Here is a 25,593-nt window from a genome sequence, read left to right on the forward strand (position 1 = left end):
CCAAGGGCCCTTCACCTGCTGGAACTGCAGATTCACCAGCATCCAGCCCACCAGACCACCAACCAGAGAACCCAACTACCTCCGCTGCATCCTCCTCAACACTTGCTCCGCTCGCAAACACGCCATCAAACTAAGGGACCTCTTAGACTCTACCGCCCCCGACGTCGCCTTCCTGACAGAGACCTGCCTGACCGCCACCTCAGCACCGGACATCGCCATAGCCATCCCACAGGGCTACAAAATCTCCTGCAGAGACACACCAATGGGATAGGAGGGGGAATCGCCATCAACCACAAAGACACCATCAGAATCTCGACCAACATCGGCGACACCCTCACCTCCACCGAGCACATGCACTTCCAGATCCACACCAACCCCAACACCACCCTCAGAGGAACACTCGTCTACAGACCTCCCGGACCTCGACCACAGTTCAGCGACACCATCGCCAACCTCGTCAGCACCCACGCCCTCGCCTCCACGGACTACATCCTCCTCGGGGACCTGAACTTCCATCTCGAGAACAACAACGACGCCAACTCCACCGCCCTGATCGGCAACCTCGACAACCTCGGACCCAAACAGCTTGTGGCGGCACCCACTCACGCCGCAGGACACACGCTGGACCCCATCTTCTCCACCAGCCCCCACGTCTCCTTCAACCACACCACCGAACCTCACTGGACCGACCACAGATGCGTCCACTTCACCTTCAGGAAACCCGCCACACACCACCGCACCCAACAGCTGCCACGCCGCTGCTGGGGCAAGGTCATCAAGGACCAACTGACCACCACCCTCGTCCTGAGACCTCCCACCGACCCCACCGACCCAGACACCACCGCGACCAACCTCAAACAGTGGATCAACGACTGCGCCGACACCCTCGCCCCCCTCAAGACCTCCACAACCAACTACACCAACAAAAAAGCCGCCTGGTTCACCAAAGACCTCCGGATCTCCAAGCACACCTGTCGGAAGCTGGAGAAGAAATGGCTCCAAGACCGAACACCAGACAGCCACACAGCCCACAAGAGCGCCGCCCACAGACACCACCAACTCATCAGGACCGCCTTCAAGGACCGCCTTCAAGGACCGTTTAGACAACAACGCACACAACACCAAAGAGCTCTTCAGCATCGTGAAAGAACTCTCCAACCCCAGCTCCAACACCAACGACATCCCTGGCCGCCTTCTTCCACCGCAAGATCCTCGACATCCACGACAGCTTCAACACTGACACCCCCGCACCCACCATAGTGCCCCCCACCCCTGCGACCACCACCAGCCGCCTGACCGCCTGGTCCAACGCCAGCGACGAAGACAACATCAAAATCATGAACTCCATCCACTCCGGATCCCCATCTGACCCCTGCCCCCATCAAGTCTTCAACAAAGCCAGCACAACCATCGCCCCCCACCTCCATAAAACAATCAACAGTTCCTTTGAGACAGCAACTTTTCCCGGAAAGCTGGAAGCACGCCGAGATCAACGCCTTCCTGAAGAAGCCCAAGGCGGACCCCAACGACCTCAAGAACTTCCGGCACATCTCCCTGCTCCCATTCCCAGCAAAAATGATGGAGAAGATTGTCAACAAACAGCTAACCCGCTACCCCGAAGACAACAACATCCTGGACCCCTCCCAATCCGGTTTTCGCAGCAACCACAGCACCGAGACCGCCCTCATCGCCGCCACCGACGACATCAGGATCCTGATGGACAAAGGAGAAACAGCCGCCCTCATCCTCCTGGACCTAACAGCTTTTGACACAGTCTGCCACCGCACCCTATCGGCACGCCTCCATGACGCCGGAATTCAAGAGAAGGCCCTGGCCTGGACCACATCCTTCCTCTCCAGCAGAACTCAGAGCGTCCGTCTCCCACCCTTCCGCTCAAAATCCACTGAGATCATCTGCGGCGTCCCACAGGGATCCTCCCTCAGCCCAACGCTGTTCAATATCTACATGGCACCGCTCGCCCACATCGCACGACAACATAACCTCAACATTATCTCCTACACCAACGACACCCAGCTAATCATATCCCTCACCGAAGACCCCCACACCGCCAAAGCCAACCTCCACAGAGGAATGAAGGCCGTTGCCGACTGGATGAAGGACAGCAGGCTGAAGCTGAATTCAGACCAGACGGAGGTCCTCATTCTCGGACCCACCCCATCGGCCTGGGACGACTCTTGGTGGCCCACATCGCTAGGCACAGACCCGGAACCCACAGACCACGCACGCAACCTGGGGGTCATCCTCGACTCCACCCTCTCCATGACCAGGCAAGTCAACGCTGTCTCCGCGTCCTGCTTCAACACCCTCCGCAGGATCTTCAAATGGATCCCTCCCGACACGAGAAAACCGTCACCCAGGCCCTCGTCACCAGCAGACTCAATTACGGGAACGCCCTCTACTTAGGAACAACAACCAAGCTTCTGAGACGACTTCAACGAATCCAGAATGCCTCGGCGCAACTGATCCTCGACGTCCCCCGACACAGCCACATCACACCCCACCTGAGAGGCCTGCACTGGCTCCCCGTCAACAAGAGGATTACCTTCAAACTCCTCATCCACGCACACAAAGCCCTACACAACACCGGACCTACATACCTCAACAACCGACTCAGCTTCCACACCCACACCCGAAACCGCCGCTCAGCCAACCTCGCCCTCGCCACAGTTTCTCGTATCCGGAAAGCACCGCCGGCCGCAGATCCTTCTCCTACCTCGCCGCCAAGACCTGGAACGCTCTCCCCACCAGCCTACGACAGACCCAGGACCTGCTGACCTTCAGAAGACTCCTCAAGACCTGGCTCTTCGTTGAGTAGCAGTGTTACATTGCTGTCTCCAATGAGTAATTTTTAATGGGCTTTGAAGATAACCCTCCCCCCCCCCAATTCAAAATATTGCATATAATATATTCTTCTAGAGTAAAACGCGTCCACGTGTTAAAGAAGTGCGCGTTTTCATATGTGAGGGTTTCCTATCTCACATGTACATAACATTACGTTTTCTTTTTCTTTTCCATGCCAACGCTTTCGATGGCTCGAGTCGTGCCTCGTGCCTGGGCACTCGGCGCCAAGCAGACCCGTGGCTCGGCTCTCGCTGTTCATTTCCTGGCTCGCCGCCTCGAGGTGGAAGGGGGAATCCTCGCAGTGCACGGACCCGCCCTCCGGGGCAGGAAAGGCCGCACCCCAGGCGGAAGCCGCCCGCATTCGAAAAGTCACTCCGTTTACAGAAAGGCGCTGCTCGCGCTCGGAGGAAACGAAACTTAAAAAGTGAGATTTACGGTACTTGGTTTCGAGCGGGTTTTCCGTCCGTAACGTCAGCAGTCACACATTTAAGTGCCCTCCGAGTGTGTCTGCTCCCCAGAGTGCGCCTCCAGCTGCTGCCTACCTCCGGAGAGACACCCCCAGACCAGGTGAGTGAGGGGGATCTGGGGTGATGAGGCGAGCCAACAAGTGAACCGCGAGAGCCCTTGGCTCGGCTCGGAGCGCCCGTGCACGAGCCGAGCCTTGACAACGTGTTTGTGTAAATCATGCAGCGATCGCCGCGTAAAACTGGGATAAAGTCTCTTCAGCGTTTACGAAATGCATTTCTTTAACATGTGAGGGGTCATTTAACCCGAGGTCACCCGTTTCCATCGCCCTGTATCGAGGGCCATGTAATATAAGCGATAGACATTCAACATGAAATTAGAAACATTCATGCCCGTCCCCGCCCTGACAATGCCACTAGTGAACAAAAGTGCAAGAGAAGTAGGAGCCCCTCTTTTGCCACCAGTTACTATATATTTAAGAGAAATACTCCAGGATTACAGTCTGCGTCTACAGCGTCTCAGTATATGCCAACTCGCAGTACAGATGTAACGGAGTCATAGTGTATTAATCAATACTAGAGGGTTTTTGTTGAGCACGTGTCCCGAACTCACTTATTTGAAAGCGCTCTTTTTTGATTAAGAAAGCGGACTCAGTGATAACACATTTGCTTAGGATCACACAATTTGGTGAAGCCAGGACTGACTGGGGTTTTCTAGTTTCAGATTGTGTAATTCAAGCACTAGATGATGCCGACCACATCTTCCTATTATATATCGCATTCTAATAGCACAATAACTCTTTGTCTTCCTTTCTTGGCATCATACGTTACAGCAGGCGTGTGTCGTTTTGGGCGCAGGGGTTCATGAGGGCTCGCGATCAGCTAGAGCCAGGCATCTGCCTCGAGACACCAGTGGCTCGGCTCGAGATGAGCCGGAGCCAAGCATCTGCCTCGAGCCACCAGTGGCTCGGCTCGAGATGAGCCGGAGCCAAGCATCTGCCTCGAGCCACCAGTGAGTCGCCCACCTATACTTCGGGGTCTCACACCACGAGGCGGGCAGCGCTTGCTTCAACAGTACCCCAAGCATGGCGACCCATGTTACTGGGACACTACTTTCCCACTCCTGTTCTTATACAGATCAGTGCATTATGGGAGTTGTGGTATTGCATTATTGAACCAACACAGCTCATAACAATGATATGTGAAAGCAAAGTTCAGGAATGGAAAGGAGGCGTGTCATACACAAATGTACTTCCTTCCGTCATACCTGTTTTCGTAGTTGCGATGGTTTCTCATCTGCAGGTGAGGTCGGACGGAAAGACAACACCTCAGCGCCTCTGCTGGGTGGGAGGTGTTTACCTGAAATGTGTCTTAGGGTGACCCAGGAGGGCAGGCGCAAGCCTGCCCCGATCTACCCCAACACGCAGGTGTTCCGTCGTTTTGATCTCCTCTTCGGTATGATCTCCACCTCCGCATCTGCGCCTGCGGATGCACATTTGAAACAGTAGCCAAACAGTAACCCTTTTGCATGTATTTTTGATCTCCCCCCAGCACAGCCGCAAAATACCAAATCTATTTCTCTTCCTCTGTGCTACCCTCCCACCCCTCTCTAAAGTTTTCAATACAGCATTCACACCCTTAGAACACCGGCCACCCCATGCATCCTTAATCCCCACACTAGGTCGGGGTTGCACTTTGACCTTTGTTTACAACATCGTGTGTTACACCGAGCGTAACTCTGCTGTTAGACAATAAACCTGCTACATCTGTCTGTGTGACCTTGGGCACAGCGCTGCTGTTCAATCAACACCAGTGCTATGAGGCGGAGCCTGACCCGAGAGATAGCTGTGCTTTCCAAACCATGGCGTCACGTGCCTCGCGGCTCAGCTCTGCGGTTTCAACTCTACATTTACGACATCTATAGTTGGTTGTCTGGGGTGATTCGACGTCTGATTAGTCAGTATGCATGTCAATCACTTGATGCTTATTGTGTAGGGAGGGATGGTGCACTACAGACGGGCATAACCATCAGCGGCTCGAGCCAGTACAAACGCATCCAACTCATCGTCACTGTCCTATAAATGTACCAGTTTGTGAAATTCTATGCCACCCGAAGCCGGAAGAATGTCCTAGATAGACGCTTTAGAAATATTTTTCAAAAGTGCATTTCAGTGTTCAACTGCTGTAATCTGCACAAACATGGACAGACAGCGCCACCATGTGCCCTAAACGTGAGTTCTGGGGAGCCCAATCCGGCTCCAATTAAGCACTGGCTTTCGGGGCAGAACACCATGGGGCATATTATCAAGGTGTCACGATAAAATTATCGCCGATTTAGCGTCCGTTTGTGGGCGAAAAGCAGCGATAATTTTATTGCATTATCATCAAGGACACTCTAGCGCGTGATTCCATGCCTCAGCGCCCGTGTTCTAAACGCCCACCATCGCAACGCTAATGATATGCAAAGGAAGCATGCCTGACAAAAGTACACAGGAGAATATTGCTAAACGGGCTTCGCGATATTTACAACAATGCCCCGGCCGCCGTTGCGATACACAAAATCGCACTAACTGCCCATTAACGCTCGATTTTAACGTCTGCTAAATTTCAGGGGGCATATTATCATGGGGCGCGATAAAATCTTCGCTGCTTTTAGCATCTGTTTTCGGGTGAAAAGCGTGATAATTTTATTGCATTATCATCAAGGACATGGTAGCGTGTGATTCCATGCCCCAGCGCCCGTTTTCTAAAGGTCCAGCATCGCAACGCTAATGATATGCAAAGGAGCCGTACCTGACAAAACTACACGGGAGAAAATTGCTAACTGGGCTTTGCAATATTTACAACAATGCCCCGGCCGCCATAGCAATACACAAAATCGTGTTAACTGCCTATTAACGCTGGATTTTAACATCTGCTAAAATCCAGACTTGGGCATACTTTGCATGGGAGGTGGATTCTTGGGTTACGACCACATGGTCGAATCAGCAAGGTTTTTGCCGTTCTAAGGTGAACATCTCTGGATTTCCAGCGATGTTCGCCCTTTTTCCCGCCATCGCTGGAATTCTTATCGCCAAATCGCTGAGCGTTGTTAATACAGTGCTAGGTAAGCGATACGTTCCAGCTAACAGGCGGCTATAAAAATGAAAACGCGCTAAGCGCGGTCAGCGATAATTATTGCTGCCTCTTGCTAATATGCCCCCATGTTGGTTACTGGTCTGCCGAGCATTGTACTTTGAATCGAAATCATTTCGTTGAAATGAAGGTTTGGCATTAAGACATCAATGCAATTATAATGATCTGATGCATTTTTTCCCTCCTTACTTCATTTTATTTTTTGAGTTTTATATAGCGCAAACTTGACCCGAAAGCATCAGAGCGCTGTACAGGGACTCCAAATGGAGGCGGAAAAACAAAGTGTGAGGGAGAGAGTCCTATAATAAAGAGTTTTACAAGGGTTACGTATCATTTACATGAGGTATAGGCGAGGTGGGAAGGAAGGAGTCAAACATAGTTTACATTTGTTACATAAGTATAATGTACAAGAGGTATATGCATCATTTACATGAGGTATAGGAGCAGGGAAGGAAGGAGTCAAACATAGGTTACATGTGTTACATAAGTATCATTTAGAAGAGGTATATGCTATATTTACATGAGGTATAGGAGAAGGGAAGGAAGGAGCCAAACATAGTTTACATGTGTTACATAAGTATCATTTACAAGAGGTATATGCATCATTTACATGAGGTATAGGCGAAGGGAGGGAAGGAAGGGGTGAAATATAGTTTACATGTGTTACATAAGTATCATTTACAAGAGGTATATGCATCATTTACATGAGGTATAGGCGAAGGGAAGGAAGGAGTCATAGTTTACATGTGTTACATAAGTATCATTTACAAGAGGTATATGCATCATTTACATGAGGTATAGGCGAAGGGAGGGAAGGAAGGGGTGAAATATAGTTTACATGTGTTACATAAGTATCATTTACAAGAGGTATATGCATCATTTACATGAGGTATAGGAGAAGGGAAGGAAGGGGCCAAACATAAGTATAATTTACAAGAGATATATGCATCATTTACGTGAGGTATAGGAGAGGTGGGCGATTCTTTTCCCGCTTTATTGAAAATTCTACCTCTACCTGACATCCTCCCTGGTCCATTCCCGTACTCCTACTCCCCTTCCTTACTTCGCACCACCCGATCCTCCCCACACTTCTCCCTCACCCCCTCTTTTCTAACACAGCTGACAATCATGCCTCCCCTCATTTATACTCCCTTGATGCCAGAATCACCCATCTCTAGACATGGCCCTAATTCGTGGTCTATCATCTACCCCTCCCACCTTTCCAAAAAATGGTAAGAAAATTAAAAAAAACAACTTCTTATACTCCACCAAGAAACACTATTTGTAGACAACTACAGTAGCCTAACCACCACCATAAGAAACCAACTACATCTTCTTCATCAAACTCCCTTCTAAATGGAAAAGCATCTTTCTACGAAACCTCCCAATCACACATTCTCGCAAAATTCCCTATTGTCTGAAACTCTCCACCATTCCTTCACCTTCCTTTTCTGGTGAAATTGACATCTCTATATTCAAATCAGGAAATATACTTATTCAAGCGTCTGAAAAACACCTCAACACATTTGAACAGTACTTCAGATCACTTACCCAAAACCTTATACCTACACTGATCTCTAACCCCCCTGCCTTCCAACTGCAAAATTCCTTCACATCCCCACAATCCTCGACCCCCCCCCTGCATCCATTCCCTGACTCATTAACCTTAACTGATAGACCTGACTCCCATACCCTCTCACCCGACCTCACTTGATCTTAAATCTATAGTCATTAATGAAAGCCTCACTCCCCAAACCCATCTCCTGACTACCTGGCCAACATACCCACCTCTATAGATTCTCCCACAACTCCCTCAACCTCCCAAACCCACCCACCTCACCTACTCCTCCCTTCGATTTGCTATCTCCCCTCCCCCTGTACACTTACTAAAAAGCTCCCATCCACATAAAACCTACACCCTCCTCCTTGAACACCTCTACGTACTCCCCCCAATGGCTCCTCCCATCTCCCCCACTCCCCCTCCTACAATCCGCCCTCCCCAGTATCTAATCAATTCACCCAAATCCAACCCCCAGTATCTAACCAATTCTCCCAGACCATCCGTACTTTCCCAGACCCCCTCACAAAAATACAATGCTCCTTATGTCCAAGCATTCCTTTCCCCGGGGGCGCTAGAGGGCGCACTGCGGAATGGCCGCACTGTCGTGAGGCTCCCGCTGCCCGGAGCTATTATCCGCCTAGGGATCCTGATTACCATCGCTGCGCCCTGATCTGACCCCACGGATCTACTGGGGTATCGACTGCCTACCCACGATCCAAATCCTGGGCCATTCGGAGGTTGCTGACCGAAGTTACGAGGATCCCAAGTTTCCCCGACCTGCGCTCTGGAAGTCTGATGCCCCCTGGCCCGGCGTCATTGTTCATGCCAGTCCGGGGCTCTGCACGTGGGGTGTAGGCCTTGCTCCGCCCCTCTCCACCGGGCCCGCTCGCTGGCCGGGCAAGCCGTTTGGCTCTTCCTTGCTGTCGGACTTGTCTCTTGGCTCCTACATCTGCCTGCCCAGATACCATTGCTCACGGAGGCGCGACGGATCTTCTTCTTGATTTCTGGGGGCTTGCCCCCTTGAACTGTAAGCGGTGACGGCCATTTCTCGTCGTTGGGAGTGGCGGGGCGCGCTGGCCTGCTCGTGCCCCCACGATTCGAGTTTTTTTTTCTGGCCGTCCCTTTGTCCGACTGTATCCTTACTCCTCTTTGCTTTGGTCCCCCACTGCATCACTAGCGCACCATTATGGGGAAGCCGGACACTAAACAATCCAAATTGTCCTTTGACTCTGGAGGGGCTCGGCGGGGGACGCGTTTGCTCCAGGAGGCCGGGACTTCGCGGTCCCCCCCCCCCCCGAATGTCGCCGATAGTGCCCCGCAACCACCACCACCGGACTTTACCCAAATGATGCAGGAGATGAGGCAGGGGTTTGCCACTATAGTGGACAAAGTGGACAAGATATCGTCGCGCATGGACGCGGTCGTCCAAAAGCTGGACGTGCATGAGGAGCGATTGACGGCGGCGGAACAGCGCATTTTCGGACCATGATGACACGGCGGCCACCCATACCACCCAACTGGCGAGAATGGATAACATCTTGCGTGTCATTGCCGCTAAGAATGAGGAGTTGGAGGCGAGGAGTAGGCGCAACAACGTGCGCATTGTAGGTGTGCCGGAGTCCACAAATGTGGGCAAAATGGAGACTTATGTGGAGAGGCTACTGGTGGGCGCCATTGGGGCGGAAGTGTTCTCATCCCAGTTCATCGTTGAGAGAGCACATCGGACACTGGGACCTCGGCCGGCCTCTGGAGCTGCACCGCGCCCCATCATTGCGCGCCTTTTGAACTATCGTGACCGGGACGCCGCCCTCCAGGCTGCCCGCACTAATAGGGCCCTTTCCTTCGAAGGGGTGTCTTTCACCATGTACCCCGACTTCACGCCGATGGTGCAGGACCAGCGTCGTAAGTTCCTGGGGGTGAAGAGGAAGCTTCGGGATCTACAAGTGGACTACGCCTTGCTTTACCCTGCTAAACTTAGAGTGACGCACCAGGCTAAACAACATTTTTCCACCAACCCACAGCATGCTGAGGATTTTGCGAAGCGCCTCCAGCGCGAGCGAGCAGCTGCGGATCGGGGAGGCGATCGAGACCCTGAGGGTGACCATTCGGCGGCTGAGGAGGAGGTCGCCTGATTGTGGTGACTTTGGACTTTGTCTCTTTTTTTGCTGTTTTTGGAGTATTCTGGACGTGTATCTTTTATATTGAGTTCTACTGTCTTCCTTCTCCGCATTTGTGGCCTAACTATTGCCCGCTTTTATCTTTGCTGATGTGGGGGTCATGTCTTTATTGGGATGAGTGAGTGAGTTTTGTTTCTTGGGGTCGGTATGGCACCGCAGGATGGTGCTCTCTGATGTCGCGCTCTGGGCACCCACCCACCCGCGCTGCGCCTGGAGCCGTCTGACACTTGTTGGCGCGGACACTGGCGTGGCGTGAGGGAGTGGCATCGTGCACCTCTGGAAGGTTCCCCGGAGGGTATGCCCCATGTGTACCTTTGGTTTGGATTCTAGTCCTTTGTTGTTTGACTGGATGTGAGTTGGGGAACGGGGGGGGGAGGGGATGCGTATGGCCTGATAGTTGGGGTGGTATCAGGTGGGTGGATGGGGCGGGAATGAAGCTGTCCATGTCTGTTTGCCCAGGACTCCTGGATCGATATGAGAGGTGCTGCTGTTGTTTGTGTGCACGGGTGTGGTGTCGCGCCCGCTATCTCGGCTGGTCCACTTTTCTATCTGGCGGAACTGATCCTGGGGTCTTTGCTCCCGTCCATCTTGGGCCCGAGGGCACCGGCCGCCATTTTAGGCTGCCACGTGACGGGGAGCGCTATGCAAGAGAAACACGTGTGCGAGTTGTGGGTCGCGTAAGATGGATTGGCGGCGTGCGGCGTGCAGTATGTTCTGAGTGCTTGTTGCATGGATGGTTTGGTTGGGGGGGGAGTTGTTGTGGTTCTGGTTGACTGGTTCGGAGATGGCTGGGGAATGTGTGGAGTGTATGTGGGGTGTTGTCCGCGCCCTAGGGTGTGGACCTGTCGCTGGCTGTTGCTGGAAGTTGGATGCCCTGTATTTGCTTATTGGGTCCCATGGGGCCCTGAAACTGGGTAATGTCGACTGCTGTTATAGATCAGATATCGATTCTGTCCTGGAATGTACGGGGACTTAACGATGCCAGGAAATGTCGTAGTGTGATCCAGTACTTGGACAGGCATGCTATTCATGTTGCTCTCCTCCAGGAGACGCATCTGCGCCCCGCTCCTTCCCCCAACTGTGGCGGGAGGTGGGCTGCAGCCAGGGGGTTTGCTTCCTATTCTTCTTATGCTCGAGGGGTTGTCATCCTTGTTAAAAGATCGCTCGCATTTCAGGAACTGGGATTTGTGGGGGACCCTGAGGGGCACTATGTGCTACTGTGGGGGCGGCTTGGGCAGAACACTGTACTGTTTGTTAATTGCTATGCTCCTAATGTCGATACGCCAATCTTTTTCGTCACTTTGTGGGGTCATGTCCTTGCTGTGGATGCCACTTACATTGTGTGGGGGGGGTGATTTCAACTTTGCATTTCATGCCCAGTCGGACAGATCGGAGGGGAGCCCTCAGTACAATGTACAGGCTAGAGAAGGGTTGCGTGGGATTGTGGAGGAGGCTGGGTTGGTCGACAGCTGGAGGTACGCCCACCCTGCCACCAAGGAGGGCACTCATTACACCACACACGCTCGTTCATGGGTGAGACTGGATTACGTGTTTCTCTCTAGAGGGTTGGTAGCTGGTCTACGGGAGGCTACACATCTGGCTCGGACGTATTCTGATCACTGTCCGGTGAAGGTTGTTCTATCCGTCCCCGGGCTGCATAGGCCACGCCCACCTTGGCGTCTATTTCCGACTGCTTTGCTTGACCCGGTGTTCAAGGAGGAGCTTGGTGTGGAGGTGGAGGCGTTCTTCCCTAGAAACAAGGGTTCTGTGGACAGCGTCGAGGTCATCTGGGAGGCGTTCAAGGTTACGATCAGGGGTGTCACTATTTCTAAAAGTTGTGGAGTACTTCGACTGATTGTTCGGACCCTCGAGAGCTTGGAAGCTGACTTGCGAGACTTAGAACGCAGGATGCAAGTTGACTCTGATCCCGATCTTCTGGCGCAGTTCCGTACTAAACTCTCCGAGTACGAGGAGGAGGCTGCTAGAGAGGCTAAGCATAGGGGGAAATACTGGACGTCGAGGCGATACTGTGAAGGGGAGCGTCCCGGTAAGGTCCTCGCTGCCCTTACTAGACATCCAAGGCATGGGTCGGACGTGTTGGAATTGGTTTCACCGGATGGCACTCGCTGTCGGGACACTTCGGAGATTCAGCGTACTTTTATTGATCATTATGCACACCTTTACACGACACAGCAGACGGGTGAGACTCGATACGGCGGGTTTCTTGATGAGCTAGCACTTTGTTGGTTATCGGATGGTCATAGGGAGTACTTAGGCAGGCCCCTTGAGGTGGAGGAGGTCAGGAATGCCATCATGTCTCTTTCTAATGGGAAGGCCGCCGGTCTGGATGGCCTTCCTGCTGAATTTTATAAGTGTTATGTGGACACCATGGCCCCTGTTCTCCGTGAGGTGTTTGAGGAGTCCCTCGAGGAGGGACGTCTGCCGGGCTCCATGCGGGAGGTAGCCATTACGTCGCTGCTTAAGCCGGGTAAGGATCCGCTGGATGTGGGCTCCTATAGGCCCCTCTCATTGCTTAACTGCGATGTCAAAATTCTCGCGAAAGTCTTGGCAGTGAGACTGGCCGAGCTCATGCCCGTTATTGTATTGCCTGACCAGTCGGGATTTGTGCCCGGCCGTGCTACCTCCCACAATCTTCGCACCTTGTTTTCGCTTGTATCGACCATTGCTCCCACTGTCCCGGTTGCCGCTATCTTTCTTGATGCCACTAAGGCGTTTGACTCTGTTGAGTGGGGCTATCTTATTGATGTTCTTTGTCGGATGGGTTTCCCCAGGATCTTCATCTCATGGGTTAAGCTCTTATATACTGATCCGATGGCGAGGGTAGTGGTGAATGGGGTGCTATCCCCCTCGTTCCCTCTTACGAGAGGGACCCGACAGGGATGCCCCCTCTCGCCCCTCTTGTTTGCTATAGCCATTGAGCCGCTGGCTTGTAGGATTCGTCAGTTTCACCAGCAGAGCGCCTTTAATTGTCTTCAGCGGCAGGTCGGTATTTCTTTATATGCCGATGATGTTACACTCTACGTCAAGGACCCTGAGAACAACCTTAATTCACTCTTACGAGAGCTGGTCGCTTTTGGAGGTGTCTCCGGTGTCCATATCAACTGGCGGAAGTCTCAGTTTTTCTCCCTCACTGCTGCTGTAGCTAGATTTCCCCTTGACTACCCTCTGGAATGGTGTGATTCGGAGTTGCGATATCTCGGCATTGTCGTGTCCCTGGACAGAGAAGAATCGGTTCGGCTTAATTACGGTGTGGCTATTACTAAACTTGCAGACGATGTCACCAGGTGGATGTCCTTGCCTCTCTCCATGGCCGGTAGGGCGTCCCTTATCAAGATGGTAGTTTTGCCCCGCTTTCTTTATCTCTTTCAAAACCTTCCGTATCATCCTGGTGCCTATTTCTTTCGCAGACTTCGTTCCGAGCTCCTGCGGTTGTTCTGGGGGGGCAAGCAGCCACGGGTGGCTTGGGCTACCCTTACGTTGCCCTATGCTGATGGCGGCTTTGACGTCCCTGACTTTGAGCTGTATTATCTCAGCGCTCAGGCGCATTACGCTTATCACTGGATGCGCCCCACGCCGTTTATGCCCCAGCTTGCTGCTGAACATTGGGTCGCCCACCCGCTCCCGTTGGAGGGGATGGTTTTGGGCAGGGTGTCAGATGTGGAAACGCCTTGCACGACGGTGACGTGCACGGTGGATGCTTGGAAACGGGTGGCTCAATTGCTGGGCGTCTCCTTTCTTTATTCGCCGGCCTTGCCTCTGTCTTATCATCCTGCCTTGTCGCTGTTGTTGGAAACGGGGTTTCAACGAATGTGTAGGCGGCTGGGCATCCTTACGTGGGGCGACTTGTTTCATGAAGGTGCCTTCTGTATGCAGGCTCATTTCTACGGAGCGGCTGCTTGTTCCCCTCTGGAACTGTTCTACTTTATCCGTTTGCGGCAGGGCATGCGTGCCCTGCTACCAGATTTCCCTTCGGAGCCTGGGGTTACCCTCCCCCTCCACGTGCTGTTGGTTTCAGATGGGCGGCACCTGGTGTCGAAATTATACGGGGCTATTCGCAGACAGCGTTTGGTCCCGGCCAATCGGGTGCGCGAGCAGTGGGTTGCCGAGTTGGGTGCTCCTATTACCGACGAGCAATGGAAGTACTGCTGTGGGCTCACGGCCAATGTTTCCTCTAGTTGTCGCCTTAAAATTATCCACTACAAGTTTGTTCAGAGGTACTATTATACCCCGGCGAGGAAACTACGGTTTCATTTAGCGGAGGATGACAGGTGTGCTAGGTGTCGGGTGGAAGGCGCTGACTTCCTGCACTTGGCTTGGAGCTGTGCGGGGGTGTTAGGATATTGGACCCAGGTTCATGAAGCCCTGCAGATTATGGCAGAGGATGGGGTGGCGTTTGACCCCTTAGTGATGTTGCTGGGCTACTCTAAGGACGTGCCTGCCTCTCACTGTAGATTTGTTGATGTGGCCCTGCTGCTAGCTAAGCGTAGGGTTGCTTGCTGCTGGGGTCGTGGCAGGGTGCCGCGCTTTCAGGATTGGGTGACTGACCTCATCTACTGTCAGGATCAATACAACATCTATTCTGACCTGATGCCTGTCAGGTGCAGACCCAAGGACTTTTGGAGCCCGCTCCAGGTGTACCTCCTAGCCAGAGCTGTGCAGGACTCTGATTCTGAACCTGGGGACCGTGAAGGGATAGGTTGATGGCAACATGGTGGGCTGGGATTTTACATTACACCTGCTGATCTTCCAGTATCGGGGGTGAGGCTGAGCTGTCTCCTTTACCTGCGAGCTATTGGGGGCTGTGGTTCCCCTTACGACATGTGTATGGCTGGGAATTGAGATCGTTCCCTGTAAGACACCTTTATTTTATGTGTCCCTTTTATCTGAGTCTCCTTTGTTTTCTTTGCTGTACGCTAACGGAATCTGTCCATGCTGTATTGTCTTATTAGCTTGCCTGGACATGCTGGATCATTGCTCTCTAATTTGCACTGTACATTTCGCTGTTGTTCCTTGTATTGACTGGCATCCTACCTTGTGCTTGCTTGTATCTCCTTTTTTGGTTCTGACATACCATTGTAATGGCCATATGTGACTGTATGTATTGTGTATGCACTTCCCTTGACCCTGCTTTTCTCCAAATAAAGGTTTAAAAAAAAAAAAAAAAAAAAAAGCATTCCTTTCCCCCTCTTCGACTAAAACAACTGACGGTCATAGCTCACTCAGCACACCCCTCCGCCTGAGCCGTCTCCCCCCCCCCCCTTGACCTCTTTGAACATAATAAAGCTCTCCCCCCTCCTCACCTTAACTTCAAAATCCTCTCCTGCCCTCCGCCCATACTGATGGACACTAGTATTAACTCACACAGCCCTCCCCCATCACTAGCCACCTTCCCACCCACGACCTCAACGACCTTAACCAAATCTACCCTCTCCCCACCCCCACTGCGATCTCCCCTTTACCTCAGTCAGTTATCTAAGTGATCGTGGGAATTAGTAGGAAGCCTTCCTCCCCAGCCTCACTCCCTCAACAACTCACTTCCATCCAGACCAGCTCCTCCCCAAATTCCAATGACTCTAAACCCCTAAACTACATGCACCCTCTCTTCACCTCCTCTGCGATCTCCCCACTACCTCACTCAGCTATCCTAGTGATCGTGGGACTTAGTAGGAACCCTTTCTCCCCAGCATCACCCAGACTCCCTCAACAACTCACTTCTATCTTCACCTGCTCCTCCTCACAATCCAATGACTCTAAACCCCTCAACTGCATGCTGCTTAACTGCCGTTCAGCCTCTTTTCATGCTACGGAAAAAGCTGAAACCATCCTCAGCGAAAGCATTGACATCGCCTTTTTGACTGAAACCCGGCTCAACTTCCACTCCTCATCAATCCTTGACATGCTTTCCCCGCCGGGGTACTCCATCCTTAGAAAAGACAGAATTGATCAAATTGGAGGGGGCATCGCTGTAATTTATAAAGATGAACTCAAACTTTTTCCTATCCATCTCCAAGACGCATCCACTTTTGAATACCTTGGTGCTGAACTTACAACTCGGGGTTCCCCCCATCTGCCTGCATATTATCTACCATCCCCCTGGAAACCCTCTTTCCTTTACTGAAGAGTTGTCTGATCTCCTTATTCAATCAGCGCTCTCCAAATCCAGAAACCTCTTCCTAGGGGATTTTAATATCCACTGGAACAAGAATGACGAACCCGCCGTTAACCTCATCAAGGATTTTCTTGAGATCAGTGACTTGACACAACTCTGCAATTCTCCAACTCACTCCAAAGGGGCCACCCTAGATGCTATAATCACGAGTAAGGAACTGGCTTCTCTCTCCCACATTATCCCCATTGACTGGTCAGATCACCGCCTCATCCTCTTCACCATTAACAACTACATTCCACCCCCTCCCTCTCTCTCCAACAATCAAAAGACATTACTAGCTACTGTTGAGAGATGCGAAGAAATTGCTAACTTCTTCTCTGATAAAGTCACTAAGATTGATAAATCCTTCACACCAACCCCACCAACTCTTAGCCAACACCCCCCCATTAACACTCCCCCTGCGCCACCCTCCACTTCCTCCACCCCAGGATCCCTCTCAATCCCCGTCCCTACAACCCACCAAGAACTTTACCCTACCGACCCCCAGCTAAACAAGCATTGGAAATGCAATAGGGCTCGCATTAGGAAAGTTTGAGCTATTGGTCTTATAAATGAATTTTTTTTATTTGTTTTTTTTTTTAAATAGCTAAATTAATAGCTTTGTCATTTACAATGCCAATAGTTATAACTTTCACAAATGTGACACCTATAGCATTTGTAATGCAACATGTTTTGTATTTACGTGACTTAGATGTATTGATATTAAAAATAACAATGGCTTTTAATTTTTAAAAATAATTAATACTTAAATAATGTATTTAATTTGTAATGGCAATAGCTTAAACTTTTGTAAATAACTTTTGTGAAGATTATGTTCAGTGTTTTTTATTGTGACGAAAATCCAAGAACAGAAGTGAAATATTAACATCTTTTTGTGATTTGTAATAAAGCGTGAAAGCTTGAAAACAGCTTGAAACATTGAAAGAACATATTTGAACCAGTGATACTGTGGTTGCGCTGAGTGATACTGTGGTTGCGCTGAGTGATGCTGTGGTTGCGCTGAGTGATGCTGCGGTTGCGCTGAGTGATGCTGCGGTTGCGCTGAGTGATGCTGTGGTTGCGCTGAGTGATGCTGTGGTTGCGCTGAGTGATGCTGTGGTTGCGCTGAGTGATGCTGTGGTTGCGCTGAGTGATGCTGTGGTTGCGCTGAGTGATGCTGTGGTTGCGCTGAGTGATGCTGTGGTTGCGCTGAGTGATGCTGTGGTTGCGCTGAGTGATGCTGTGGTTACGCTGAGTGGTGTGTGCATCGGTGGTGCTGTTTGGTGGGTGCATCGGTGGAGCTTAGTTGGAGCATCGGTGGAGCTGTGTGGTGGGTGCATTTGGTGGAGCTGTGTGGTGGGTGCCTCGGCGGAGCTGTGTGGTGGGTGCATTTGGTGGAGCTGTGTGGTGGGTGCCTCGGCGGAGCTGTGTGGTGGGTGCATAGGTGGAGCTGTGTGGTGGGTGCATCGGTGGAGCTGTGTGGTTGGTGCATCGGTGGAGCTGTGTGGTGGGTGCCTCGGTGGAGCTATGTGGTGGGTGCCTCGGTGGAGCTGGGTGGTGGGTGCCTCGGTGGAGCTGGGTGGTGGGTGCCTCAGTGGAGCTGGGTGGTGGGTGCATCAGTGGAGCTGTGTGGTGGGTGCATCGGTGGAGCTGTGTGGTGGGTGCATCGGTGGAGCTGTGTGGTGGGTGCATCAGTGGAGCTTAGTGGGTGCATTGGTGGAGCTTAGTGGGTGCATTGGTGGAGCTTAGTGGGTGCATTGGTGGAGCTGTGTGGTGGGTGCCTCGGCGGAGCTGTGTGGTGGGTGCCTATGCGGAGCTGTGTGGTGGGTGCCTCGGCGGAGCTGTGTGGTTGGTGCCTCGGCGGAGCTGTGTGGTGGGTGCCTCGGCGGAGCTGTGTGGTGGGTGCCTCGGCGGAGCTGTGTAATGGGTGCTTCTGTGGAGCTGTGTGGTGGGTACATCTGTGGAGCTGTGTGGTGGGTGCATCTGTGGAGCTGTGTGGTGGGTGTATCTGTGGAGCTGTGTGGTGGGTGTATCTGTGGAGCTGTGTGGTGGGTGCCTCGTGGAGCTGTGTGGTGGGTGCTTTGGTGGAGCTGTGTGGTGGGTGCCTCGGTGGAGCTGTGTGGTGGGTGCCTCGGTGGAGCTGTGTGGTGGGTGCCTCGGTGGAGCTGTGTGGTGGGTGCCTCAGTGGAGCTGTGTGGTGGGTGCATCAGTGGAGCTGTGTGGTGGGTGCCTCGGTGGAGCTGTGTGGTGGGTGCATCGGTGGAGCTGTGTGGTGGGTGCATCGGTGGAGCTGTGTAGGTGGAGCTGTGTGGTGGGTGCATCGGTGGAGCTGTGTCCATGGAGCTGCGTCGGTGGAGCTGTGTGGTGGGTGCATCGGTGGAGCTGTGTGGTGGGTGCATCGGTGGAGCTGTGTGGTGGGTGCCTTGTGGAGCTGTGTGGTGGGTGCATTGTTGGAGCTGTGTGGTGGGTGCATCGGTGGAGCTGTGTAGGTGGAGCTGTGTGGTGGGTGCATCGGTGGAGCTGTGTCGATAGAGCTGTGTGGTGGGTGCATCGGTGGAGCTAGGTGGTGGGTGCATCGGTGGAGCTGTGTGGTGGGTGCATCGGTGGAGCTGTGTGGTGGGTGCTTCCATGGAGCTGTGTGGTGGGTGCATCGGTGGAGCTGTGTGGTGGGTGCTTCGGTGGAGCTGTGTGGTGGGTGCTTCGGTGGAGCTGTGTGGTGGGTGTATCGGTGGAGCTGTGTGGTGGGTGTATCGGTGGAGCTGTGTGGTGGGTGCATCAGTGGAGCTGTGTGGTGGGTGCATCGGTGGAGCTGTGTAGGTGGAGCTATGTGGTGGGTGCATCGGTGGAGCTGTGTGGTGGGTGCATTGGTGGAGCTGTGTGGTGGGTGCATTGGTGGAGCTGTGTGGTGGGTGCATTGGTGGAGCTGTGTGGTGGGTGCATTGGTGGAGCTGTGTGGTGGGTGCATCGATGGAGCTGTGTGGTGGGTGCATCGGTGGAGCTGTGTGGTGGGTGCATTGGTGGAGCTGTGTGGTGGGTGCATTGGTGGAGCTGTGTGGTGGGTGCATTGGTGGAGCTGTGTGGTGGGTGCATTGGTGGAGCTGTGTGGTGGGTGCATTGGTGGAGCTGTGTGGTGGGTGCATTGGTGGAGCTGTGTGGTGGGTGCATCGATGGAGCTGTGTGGTGGGTGAATCGATGGAGCTGTGTGGTGGGTGCATCAGTGGAGCTGTGTGGTGGGTGCATCGGTGGAGCTGTGTAGGTGGAGCTGTGTGGTGGGTGCATTGGTGCAGCTGTGTGGTGGGTGCATTGGTGGAGCTGTGTGGTGGGTGCATTGGTGGAGCTGTGTGGTGGGTGCATCGATGGAGCTGTGTGGTGGGTGCATCGGTGGAGCTGTGTGGTGGGTGCATTGGTGGAGCTGTGTGGTGGGTGCATTGGTGGAGCTGTGTGGTGGGTGCATTGGTGGAGCTGTGTGGTGGGTGCATTGGTGGAGCTGTGTGGTGGGTGCATTGGTGGAGCTGTGTGGTGGGTGCATTGGTGGAGCTGTGTGGTGGGTGCATCGGTGGAGCTGTGTGGTGGGTGAATCGATGGAGCTGTGTGGTGGGTGCATCAGTGGAGCTGTGTGGTGGGTGCATCGGTGGAGCTGTGTAGGTGGAGCTGTGTGGTGGGTGCATTGGTGCAGCTGTGTGGTGGGTGCATTGGTGGAGCTGTGTGGTGGGTGCATTGGCGGAGCTGTGTGGTGGGTGCATTGGTGGAGCTGTGTGGTGGGTGCATCGATGGAGCTGTGTGGTGGGTGCCTCGGTGGAGCTCTGTGGTGGGTGCATTGGTGAAACTGTGTGGTAGGTGCATCGGTGGAGCTTAGTGGGTGCATTGGTGGAGCTGTGTGGTGGGTGCATTGGTGGAGCTTAGTTGGAGCATCGGTGGAGCTGTGCGGTGGGTGCATCAGTGGAGCTGGGTGGTGGGTGCATCTGTGGAGCTGGGTGGTGGGTGCATCTGTGGAGCTGTGTGGTGGGTGCATCTGTAGAGCTGTGTGGTGGGTGCATCTGTGGAGCTGTGTGGTGGGTGCATCTGTGGAGCTGGGTGGTGGGTGCATCTGTGGAGCTGGGTGCATCTGTGGAGCTGTGTGGTGGGTGCATCTGTGGAGCTGTCTGGAGGGTGCATAGGTGGAGCTGTGTCGGTGGAGCTGTGTGGTGGCTGCATCGCTGGGGCTGTGTGATGGGTGCATCGGTAGAGCTGTGTGGTGGGTGCCTCGGTGGAGCTGTGTGGTGGGTCCCTCCGTGGAGCTGTGTGAGGGGTGCCTCGATGGAGCTGTGTGGTGGGTGCCTCGGTGGAGCTGTGTGGTGGGTGCCTCGGTGGAGCTGTGTGGTGGGTGCCTCGGTGGAGCTGTGTGGTGGGTGCATCGGTGGAGCTGTGTGGTGGGTGCATCGGTGGAGCTGTGTGGTGGGTTCCTCGTGGAGCTGTGTGGTGGGTGCCTCGTGGAGCTGTGTGGTGGGTGCCTCGTGGAGCTGTGTGGTGGGTGCATCGGTGGAGCTGTGTGGTGGGTGCATCGGTGGAGCTGTGTAGGTGGAGCTGTGTGGTGGGTGCATTGGTGGAGCTGTGTGGTGGGTGCATTGGTAGAGCTGTGTAGGTGGAGCTGTGTGGTGGGTGCATCGGTGGAGCTAGGTGATAGGTGCATCGGTGGAGCTGTGTCGGTGGAGCTGTTTGGTGGGTGCATCGGTGGAGCTGTGTGGTGGGTGCTTCGGTGGAGCTGTGTGGTGGGTGCTTCGGTGGAGCTGTGTGGTGGGTGCATCGGTGGAGCTGTGTGGTGGGTGCTTCGGTGGAGCTGTGTGGTGGGTGCTTCGGTGGAGCTATGTGGTGGGTGCTTCGGTGGAGCTGTGTGGTGGGTGCTTCGGTGGAGCTGTGTGGTGGGTGCATCTGTGGAGCTGTGTGGTGGGTGTATCGGTGGAGCTGTGTGGTGGGTGTATCGGTTTAGCTGTGTGGTGGGTGCATCGGTGGAGCTGTGTGGTGGGTGCATCGGTGGAGCTGTGTGGTGGGTGCATCGGTGGAGCTGTGTGGTGGGTGCATCGGTGGAGCTGTGTGGTGGGTGCATCGGTGGAGCTGTGTGGTGGGTGCATTGGTGGAGCTGTGTGGTGGGTGCATTGGTGGAGCTGTGTGGTGGGTGCATGGGTGCATTGGTGGAGCTGTGTGGTGGGTGCATTGGTGGAGCTGTGTGGTGGGTGCATTGGTGGAGCTGTGTGGTGGGTGCATTGGTAGAGCTGTGTGGTGGGTGCCTCGGTGGAGCTGTGTGGTGGGTGCATCGATGGAGCTGTGTGGTGGGTGCCTCGGTGGAGCTCTGTGGTGGGTGCATTGGTGAAACTGTGTGGTAGGTGCATCGGTGGAGCTTAGTGGGTGCATTGGTGGAGCTGTGTGGTGGGTGCCTCGGTGGAGCTTAGTTGGAGCATCGGTGGAGCTGTGTGGTTGGTGCATCAGTGGAACTGTGTGGTGGGTGCATCTGTGGAGCTGTGTGGTGGGTGCATCTGTGGAGCTGTGTGGTGGGTGCATCTGTGGAGCTGTGTAGTGGGTGCTTCTGTGGAGCTGGGTGGTGGGTGCATCTGTGGAGCTGGGTGCATTTGTGGAGCTGTGTGGTGGGTGCATCTGTGGAGCTGTGTGGTGGGTGCATCTGTGGAGCTGTGTGGTGGGTGCATCTGTGGAGCTGTGTGGTGGGTGCATCGGTGGAGCTGTGTGGTGGGTGCATCGGTGGAGCTGTCTGGTGGGTGCATCGGGGGAGCTGTGTCGGTTGAGCTGTGTGGTGGCTGCATCGCTGGAGCTGTGTGATGGGTGCATTGGTAGAGCTGTGTGGTGGGTGCCTCGGTGGAGCTGTGTGGTGGGTGCCTCGGTGAAGCTGTGTGGTGGGTGCCTCGGTGGAGCTGTGCGGTGGGTGCCTCGGTGGAGCTGTGTGGTGGGTGCATCGGTGGAGCTGTGTGTTGGGTGCATCGGTGGAGCTGTGTGGTGGGTGCTTCGGTGGAGCTGTGCGGTGGGTGCATCAGTGGAGCTGGGTGCCTCTGTGGAGCTGTGTGGTGGGTGCATCTGTTGAGCTGTGTGGTGGGTGCCTCGGTGGAGCTTAGTGGGTGCATTGGTGGAGCTGTGTGGTGGGTGCATTGGTGGAGCTTAGTTGGAGCATCGGTGGAGCTGTGCGGTGGGTGCATCAGTGGAGCTGGGTGGTGGGTGCATCTGTGGAGCTGGGTGGTGGGTGCATCTGTGGAGCTGGGTGGTGGGTGCATCTGTGGAGCTGTGTGGTGGGTGCATCTGTGGAGCTGTGTGGTGGGTGCATCTGTGGAGCTGTGTGGTGGGTGCATCTGTGGAGCTGTGTGGTGGGTGCATCTGTGGAGCTGTGTGGTGGGTGCATCTGTGGAGCTGGGTGCATCTGTGGAACTGTGTGGCGGGTGCATCTGTGGAGCTGTCTGGTGGAGCTGTGTCGGTGGAGCTGTGTGGTGGCTGCATCGCTGGAGCTGTGTGGTGGCTGCATCGCTGGAGCTGTGTGGTGGGTGCCTCTGTGGGGCTGTGTGGTGGGTCCCTCCGTGGAGCTGTGTGGTGGGTGCCTCGGTGGAGCTCTGTGGTGGGTGCCTCGGTGGAGCTGTGTGGTGGGTGCCTCGGTGGAGCTGTGTGGTGGGTGCATCGGTGGAGCTGTGTGGTGGGTGCATCGGTGGAGCTGTGTGGTGGGTGCATCCGTGGAGCTGTGTTGTGGGTGCATCGTTGGAGCTGTGTAGGTGGAGCTGTGTCAGTGGAGCTGTGTCGGTGGAGCTGTGTCAGTGGAGCTGTGTGGTGGGTGCATCGGTGGAGCTGTGTGGTGGGTGCATCGGTGGAGCTGTGTGGTGGGTGCCTCGTGGAGCTGTGTAGTGGGTGCCTCGTGGAGCTGTGTGGTGGGTGCATTGGTGGAGCTGTGTGGTGGGTGCATCGGTGGAGCTGTGTGGTGAGTGCATTGGTGGAGCTGTGTCGATAGAGCTGTGTGGTGGGTGCATCGGTGGAGCTAGGTGATAGGTGCATTGGTGGAGCTGTGTCGGTGGAGCTGTGTGGTGGGTGCATTGGTGGAGCTGTGTCGATAGAGCTGTGTGGTGGGTGCTTCGGTGGAGCTGTGTGGTGGGTGCATCGGTGGAGCTGTGTGGTGGGTGCATCGGTTTAGCTGTGTGGTGGGTGCTTCGGTGGAGCTGTGTGGTGGGTGCATCTGTGGAGCTGTGTGGTGGGTGCATCGGTGGAGCTGTGTGGTGGGTGCATCGGTGGAGCTGTGTGGTGGGTGCATTGGTGGAGCTATGTGGTGGGTGCATTGGTGGAGCTGTGTGGTGGGTGCATCGGTGGAGCTGTGTGGTGGGTGCATCGATGGAGCTGTGTGGTGGGTGCCTCGGTGGAGCTCTGTGGTGGGTGCATTGGTGAAACTGTGTGGTAGGTGCATCGGTGGAGCTTAGTGGGTGCATTGGTGGAGCTGTGTGGTGGGTGCCTCGGTGGAGCTTAGTTGGAGCATCGGTGGAGCTGTGTGGTTGGTGCATCAGTGGAACTGTGTGGTGGGTGCATCTGTGGAGCTGTGTGGTGGGTGCATCTGTGGAGCTTTGTGGTGGGTGCATCTGTGGAGCTGTGTAGTGGGTGCATCTTTGGAGCTGGGTGGTGGGTGCTTCTGTGGAGTTGGGTGGTGGGTGCATCTGTGGAGCTGGGTGCATTTGTGGAGCTGTGTGGTGGGTGTATCTGTGGAGCTGTGTGGTGGGTGCATCTGTGGAGCTGTGTGGTGGGTGCATCTGTGGAGCTGTGTGGTGGGTGCATCTGTGGAGCTGTGTGGTGGGTGCATCTGTGGAGCTGTGTGGTGGGTGCATCTGTGGAGCTGTGTGGTGGGTGCATCTGTGGAGCTGTGTGGTGGGTGCATCGGTGGAGCTGTGTGGTGGGTGCATCGGTGGAGCTGTGTGGTGGGTGCATCGGTGGAGCTGTGTGGTGGGTGCATCGGTGGAGCTGTCTGGTGGGTGCATCGGGGGAGCTGTGTCGGTTGAGCTGTGTGGTGGCTGCATCGCTGGAGCTGTGTGATGGGTGCATTGGTAGAGCTGTGTGGTGGGTGCCTCGGTGGAGCTGTGTGGTGGGTGCCTCGGTGAAGCTGTGTGGTGGGTGCCTCGGTGGAGCTGTGCGGTGGGTGCCTCGGTGGAGCTGTGTGGTGGGTGCATCGGTGGAGCTGTGTGGTGGGTGCATCGGTGGAGCTGTGTGGTGGGTGCATCGGTGGAGCTGTGTGGTGGGTGCATCGGTGGAGCTGTGTGTTGGGTGCATCGGTGGAGCTGTGTGGTGGGTGCTTCGGTGGAGCTGTGCGGTGGGTGCATCAGTGGAGCTGGGTGCCTCTGTGTGGTGGGTGCATCTGTTGAGCTGTGTGGTGGGTGCCTCGGTGGAGCTTAGTGGGTGCATTGGTGGAGCTGTGTGGTGGGTGCATTGGTGGAGCTTAGTTGGAGCATCGGTGGAGCTGTGCGGTGGGTGCATCAGTGGAGCTGGGTGGTGGGTGCATCTGTGGAGCTGGGTGGTGGGTGCATCTGTGGAGCTGGGTGGTGGGTGCATCTGTGGAGCTGTGTGGTGGGTGCATCTGTGGAGCTGTGTGGTGGGTGCATCTGTGGAGCTGTGTGGTGGGTGCATCTGTGGAGCTGTGTGGTGGGTGCATCTGTGGAGCTGGGTGGTGGGTGCATCTGTGGAACTGGGTGCATCGGTGGAGCTGTGTGGTGGGTGCATCGGTGGAGCTGTGTAGGTGGAGCTGTGTGGTGGGTGCATTGGTGGAGCTGTGTCAATAGAGCTGTGTGGTGGGTGCATCGGTGGAGCTAGGTGATAGGTGCATCGGTGGAGCTGTGTCGGTGGAGCTGTTTGGTGGGTGCATCGGTGGAGCTCTGTGGTGGGTGCCTCGGTGGAGCTCTGTGGTGGGTGCCTCGGTGGAGCTGTGTGGTGGGTGCCTCGGTGGAGCTGTGTGGTGGGTGCCTCGGTGGAACTGTGTGGTGGGTGCATCGGTGGAGCTGTGTGGTGGGTGCATCGGTGGAGCTGTGTTGTGGGTGCATCAGTGGAGCTGTGTAGGTGGAGCTGTGTAGGTGGAGCTGTGTCAGTGGAGCTGTGTCGGTGGAGCTGTGTCGGTGGAGCTGTGTGGTGGGTGCATCGGTGGAGCTGTGTGGTGGGTGCCTCGTGGAGCTGTGTGGTGGGTGCCTCGTGGAGCTGTGTGGTGGGTGCCTCGTGGAGCTGTGTGGTGGGTGC

The 25,593-nt window shown here is 54.8% G+C and overlaps 1 protein-coding gene across 1 annotated transcript in view; it reads left to right on the forward strand.

The window, feature by feature from the left end:
• The first annotated feature begins 3,241 nt into the window (after nucleotides 1-3,241).
• Nucleotides 3,242-25,593, forward strand: part of LOC147701056 (interferon-inducible GTPase 5-like) — an 84,109-nt gene continuing 61,757 nt past the window's right edge. Inside the window, exon 1 of the mRNA XM_086929852.1 lies at nucleotides 3,242-3,429. The gene's annotated coding sequence lies outside the window, so the exon portion shown is untranslated. The remainder of the gene's footprint in view (nucleotides 3,430-25,593) is intronic.

The sequence above is a fragment of the Lissotriton vulgaris genome, chromosome 7, assembly GCF_964263255.1.
Source record: "Lissotriton vulgaris chromosome 7, aLisVul1.2, whole genome shotgun sequence".
NCBI classification, from domain to species: Eukaryota; Metazoa; Chordata; class Amphibia; order Caudata; family Salamandridae; genus Lissotriton; species Lissotriton vulgaris.